Source organism: Cupressus sempervirens, chromosome 11 (assembly GCF_028749045.1).
Source record: "Cupressus sempervirens isolate cs-2001-9-10 chromosome 11, ASM2874904v1, whole genome shotgun sequence".
In the NCBI taxonomy this organism is placed as follows: Eukaryota; Viridiplantae; Streptophyta; class Pinopsida; order Cupressales; family Cupressaceae; genus Cupressus; species Cupressus sempervirens.
In genome coordinates this window covers 504,074,031-504,080,777 of record NC_143128.1, presented here as the reverse complement: position 1 = coordinate 504,080,777, position 6,747 = coordinate 504,074,031, and positions in this window count along the sequence as shown.

Below are 6,747 nucleotides of genomic sequence, written 5' to 3'. Positions count from 1 at the left end.
AATACAATGAAAATTGAATGCAATTTCATAAATATATTCTAAATAAAAAAGATCATGACTTACCTTGATGAAGGTATACCAATAAGATATTTTCAGCAGTGGCCCAAATTCACTTTTCTTTGATATGAGATTGCTTATATTCGCAACAAATCCTATAGAAAATTGAATTTTTCATATGACTTCTTTTATGACATTACTTTTTTGCTCCATTAATAACCATGGAAGGGAAATTGGATTAATCTGATCTCCATTGATATTTGATTCAATGATTTTTTTTATTGCAAGATTGGAATCATGAATGTCACTACAAATTTTGGCAAGTTTTTCTTTGTCACACCTTCCATCCAATATTTTCCATAGTGCCTCTATTACATTCTTTCCAATATGTATAATATTAAACAAATGCACAATTTTTAGCTGCTTGTAGTAGGGAAGCCTACTAAATTCTTTAGGATAACATTTTAGTTCCTTTGGAAGATGGTCAGTGATGTCTTGATGACCTTCATGATCATCAATTACATAATTAGCCAACAAAACACAATCAAAATATATAATTTCCAAACATAAACAATTAGTTGGAATGATACTACCTCAAATTCTATTATATTCCAACTTCCATAGGTGAGGTGTCATTCTTCATGGCTTTGATGTAGTCTCTTCTTTCCCATTTAAAAGATGTTTTTCAACACTTCAATACTTATGATTTCTGTGGAGGAAGTGCCTATTCTCATCAAACATCTACTTTTCTTAAACTTTTGGAATGATGAGATTTCATCTTTGAACCACACATTGGGCATGCAAAATTTCTCTTTGTTTGAAGACCTACAAGATAACAATACAATTGGATTAAATATGTTGATTTTTTGAATTAATGTTATTGCGTACAACTATATTTTAGCATAACATACCACATAAATGTGTCAACGCTGGGGCATCATGAATTGTCCACATAAGCATTGCATGGAATTGAATTTTTTTTTGTCCAATTGGTCTAGAGATTCATACATAGTGAAATCATTCCATAACACCAAAAATTTATCAATAAGAGGTGCAATATATACATTCATATTTTTCACTTGGTACTTACCTAATTGAATGAACAACATTCGGTAATTATTGTTGTCATTTCACTCCAAGACTTATAATTAAATGCAGATAAAAATAAAAAATAAAATACCTAGAACAATCATTTCCAACATAATGTACTCCCTCTTTATTGACATCAATGGAGGAAGGTAATTGTTGATAACAAAAATATGCCACATCGAGTAAATAGATCTCATCTCTCCAAATAAATTGACACAGACAGTTGCCAGAGAAAGCCTGAGATTTTGAGGTTCTTCTTTAAAGTGTAATCACTTTTCCTCTATGTCCATAATGTTGAACCATCCATAGGCATTCAAATAATGTCATCTTGAGTTCTATTATGTGCATGGTAATCCATAAATTGTGCCAAGCTACTGCACTTGAATAATTTTTTAAGACATGGAATAGTGAGGATCTAATGAAGAACCTTGAGAGACACCTTTTTTGTCACTTAATCATCTTGATATTTGCTCGTATGGAATTTGGGACATTCTGTTGTATTTTTGTGTTCTTTATGATAAATAACATGATCTTTATAAAAATCATCTATTTCTTGATACTTCATTCCAATATGTTTCATAGTGGCACATAATTCTTAGTATGAGTGAGGGAGAACATTTGATGGTGGTAAATAGTCACCTATCAATATATAACAAAAAATATAATTCATTAGTATAAACAATATTAATGGTACATATTTCACCTTTTATAGACTATAATGACATATATGAAAAACCTTAGCAAATGTGACATTGTTATGTTCAATAAACCATTCATAACCTTAAAATTCACCAACAATAATACAATAGAGAGAAGAGTTGATTGGGATCCTTCGTAAAGGGCCATGTTTTCCTTCTCAAGTAGAGGTATATCATGGACAACCTCAATGTCATCCTCATCATTATAATCATCATCAACAAAAACACCAGTACCAAATGTGTCATGGATCAATGCATTCGTACCATCATCTTCAAATGTGTTCTTTGGCACATGATCATCATCTTAAATGGGATCATGATCTTCTCCTTCAATACTCATTCCTCCATGTTCCTCCATATTCACACCTCCATGTTCCTTTAAGATGTGGTGGGAACCATATCACATTATACCCTAGGGAGATCGACCCATATAAAAATAATGATAATCAAACCCCCATTTCATGGTTCATATGTATATTAATTTTGAAAACAATATAAGGATAATGATCAAACCCCCCTTCAATGTGACCATTCTCCCTACATGTCTGTTAATTGTTTTGATTTTGATTCTTCTTGTCTTTAAGCCGTTACAACTCTTGCAAGGATAGTAACATTTGTCATCATCTTCGCTTTGAAAGTTAGGAAAAAATCTAGTGATTGTCTCCTTATTTTGATCAAATTTCATTCTATTATCTCACATGATCCTTCTTCATGGAAATAACTTATTATTTTACCCTTATTGGATTGGTTGTATTTAATGTTTATATCTACACATATGGTTTTGAAAGAAAAATTTGGTGTAATTAATGTGTATATCTAAAAATTTGGTCTAATTAATGTGTATATCTACAAAAATATTGGACATGTTGTACTTAATGTTTATATATGCACACGTGGTTTTGAAAGAAAAATTTGGTGTAATTAATGTGTATACCTACAAAAATATTGGACATGTTGTACTTAATGTTTATATCTACACATATGGTTTTGAAAGAAAATTTTGGTGTAATTAATCACATATCTATAAAAATATTGGACATGTTGTGCTTAATGTTATTATATACACATATGATTTTGAAAGAAAAAATTTGGTCACCTTGCTCAAATTCACCATTATTCCTTTTCAACATCCCACCTTTACATTTCATCCCTAGTCATCACATTTCTCACCCAATGATTGACCCATCTCACCCCTATAAATATGCTCCACTTATATCTCCATCTACCACATCAACACAAATCCCATTTCATATTAATTACTTATTTGGATTATCTTTCTCCCATTGATAAGTTTTGATAGTGGAAAAGAACTAATTGTCTTAATTGTTGAGGAGAACAAATAGACATTATTGTCTAGCTTAGGGACATAACGAGAATATATGGGTGCAATGAAGGAAATGTCATAATTTTTGTTTCATTTATGCCTCTTCATTTTTATTTTGTTCAAGGGAAGCCCATCAATGCTAATATAAAATAAGAATGCATTTTCTAAGAGTTTACAATTGTTCAACAAAATTAATCTTGTACAAGAAAATGCACTTGAAGAATTGTTAGCTCAGAAGCAAGAAAATGGTTTTGATTTCCCTCATTAGGTTCGACATAGATGCCATGACAATGATCTCATATTTTACTAGCATACCGTATTAAAATATTGGGCTTCCTACACAATTTGTATGTTTTGCATCTTCAATTGCTTTATTAAAATATTCACGAAAAAGGAAAAAGACATGTATCATTTCCCTCATTAGGTCTGATGTAGATGCCATGAAAATGATCTCATATTTTATTGGCCTACCATATTAAAATATTGGGCATCCTACACAACTGTTGTACACTTTGTGTCTTTAATTAATTTATTAAAACATTCATGAAAAGGCCAATTAAATCCACCTATGTGTATGCCACACGAATCTTGTCTTTCCTCTCATTGAAATCATAAGACCCAATATCTACAATACAATATATAATATATGCAATTCTTCATGGGTATGGAAACAAGAAATTAGTCAGGGTTTTTATTTTATACAACCTTTGTATTGGTAGATCTAGATAAATCAATTCCTTCAATTGGGTTTTTTTTAATGCTTTAATTGGTCTTCTTGGGTTTGAATCCAGAACATGTATAATAGGTAAGACATATGATTCATACTTGGATTGTAGCCTAAGGTGGTGGAGCTAAAAAATGCATTTCTTTATATATATTTGGGGTTGTTACATTTTGCTAGAATTTGACATGGTTTGTCCAATGACAACAAGAAAGATAACATGTGCCACCAAACTAGGTCAATGCCTATCCAAACCATTCAATTTTTTTGGCAATTAAATTTGAAAGTTAGAATGTGAGAATCAAAGATTTCCCATATGCTCAAAACTCAAACCAAATGGATGTTTGTAGTTTTGTAATAACAAATATGAGTGGTTCAATTCCAGTCACACACATCTTGTTGGTTAAAAATGGATATAGGTGTTTGTATCCAATTAACATTCTCACAACCTTTTAAAATGATTTTGTTGTCTAAAAACTCATTTGTCTCCATTTGTTGAATTTCCTTGAATATGATTAAAAATAACCCCCCAAGCCTATAAATGTACAATTTTATATCATTAAATGATGTATTGCACCTGTAAAGAGTTGCATTACATATGTTAGATCTACCATTATAGTAAATCAATTGTAATGGGCACTCACATGTATTATAATTCATATATTACGTTATATGCACAATTGGTTAATGTTGTACCTTAAAAAAGATAAAATTTTATAGGTACAATTACTCAATCTTGTACTACACTAGATAAGATGTTCTCTATTATGCATAATGTTCAGCTTTTCCATTGCTTATAATGTTCAAAACACCCCTTAACCCTAACTAAATTCGTTCATAGTCATAATAATTAAGAGCACTACCTCTATGTTATTATAAAATAACTCAAAATAAACCATAATCAACTAGCTCATGATAGAGATGAGGATGGACAAAATGAAACCCATGTTATATCAATGAAAAGTTGTCTGCTTACAATGCTCTTTGTTAATATCCTCCTTTGTGTCACTTCATTCTTAATTCTTCTTGAAGATGTAAATTCTTAAATATTTTTTATTTCACTGGTTTCTTAACTTCATCCCTAAAACACCTAATGAAGACTACAGTTTACCTACCAAATATTAAAACTTGGAAATGGATTTAATTATGCTTCCCAACCATAGAATTGTTAGAGTAAAGTGTTAATTTAATTTAATTTATTAAATTCTCATTGTTCCCTTCTTAAGATTTCACTTTATGCACCTTTTGCATTCATATTTAATAATTAATTAGTAATTATTAAATAACATTTACTTTTAGGTTACCCTTTGTACCTTTTAGGTTACCATTTTGGGTTTCAATCTCCTTCTATAAGGATTGATCTATTGTAATTATCTTACATCTTTTTCATTTTTGACAATACAATTTGCATATTTTTAGAGTGAAACCCTTGCCTCCTCTTGTCTTTTTCTTCTTCGTGATAGGTTTTTACATGCAAGTATTCTTTGGGCTTTGTGGATTTGTATTGCTCAAATCCTTCATGGTATTAGAGCTAGATCTGTTGTAGCTTGTTCGTTATTTGCAAAAAAAGGAGAATGAGGGTTTGATAGAACAAATATGGTTTTTTTTGGGTATTTCTTGTAAAAATAGGGGGTATTTAATTTTTGGAGTTCTTTGAGGCCAAACAGACCTCACAGATGGATTCAGAAGGCATCAAAACCCCCATTTTCATATAAAGTTTGTTGATTTTGGACAATGTTGATATGGAAGGCATATGTTTTTTTTGCATAGCAAGGCTATGTAATTCGAGAAGCAAAAGAATTAAAAAATTACAATTTTTTTTTGCGTTGCGGTTAAAAAAATTGGCTAGCAGTCACCAAAACCACTAGTAGTCCCAATAATTGCTAGCGACCCTACAGACCGCTGTAGCTTTGTTAACCACTACCTAATGCAAAAAAAATTGTTGATCCACTATTATATTGTTGGCCATTGGTAAACAACATCCTACCACTGCCTTCACTTCCAGAAGATCACTTGCCACTTCCAGACTCCATCACACCATCGCCGAGCTTTGCTTCACCTCTAGCCCTACTTCGCAACCACCAACGATGGTGCCAATTTATTTTCTACCCAAATGCCACTTTTTGGTAGCTCACTGATGGTGATTTTAGTTTTTTTAAAAATATATAAATTCTTTTTTGATGCTCATTTGAGGGCCTTGTCATTTTTTTTTGATATCTTGAGCATACGAGGGTCTTTTTTTGATGTGGAAAAAGCATTGGAAAGCTAGTTCTAAGATGGAGATGATGGATTAGCTATTTTTGGGATTTTTTTCTAGTTTGGTACCTATTTTGGTGCTTGAAGTTTGTTGATGACTTTTATCTTTCAGGGGGAATAACTTCTTCATTATAGCTCCATTTTTCATTTTGAAAAAAGTGTCAGAAAGCTCTGCTTAATCATTTTCTAGATTCTTTATCATTTCACCAGTATTTTGTACTAGGTATTTGCGATTCATATATGAAGCTATTTTTCTCTTTTCTTGTTTATGATTTCCTTCTGTAAGCTAGGGTTTGGTTATTTGCATTGTGGGGGGTGTTTTTATATTACCTTCTAATATTATATCAAGATATCATAAAACTTTAAAAAACCTTTTCTAAAACAATGGTCGAGACCTCTTCTAGTCTAGTAATTCTAAGCCCACACAACTATCATACATGGAAATACCATATGTAGTGGCTTCTTTGTTCAAAGGGTTTGTGGTCTTGTCTAGATGTAGTGCAACCAATTTTTTAGAGTCACTACCAAACTTTGCAACATAGGAATAAGATGGATGAAGCCATAGGTCTAATTTCTCTAAGTGTTTCAAATATCTTATAGGTTCATCTTGAAGAGAGTTCCACTCCTCAAGAAATATGGGACAAGTTTAAAGACCATCAACA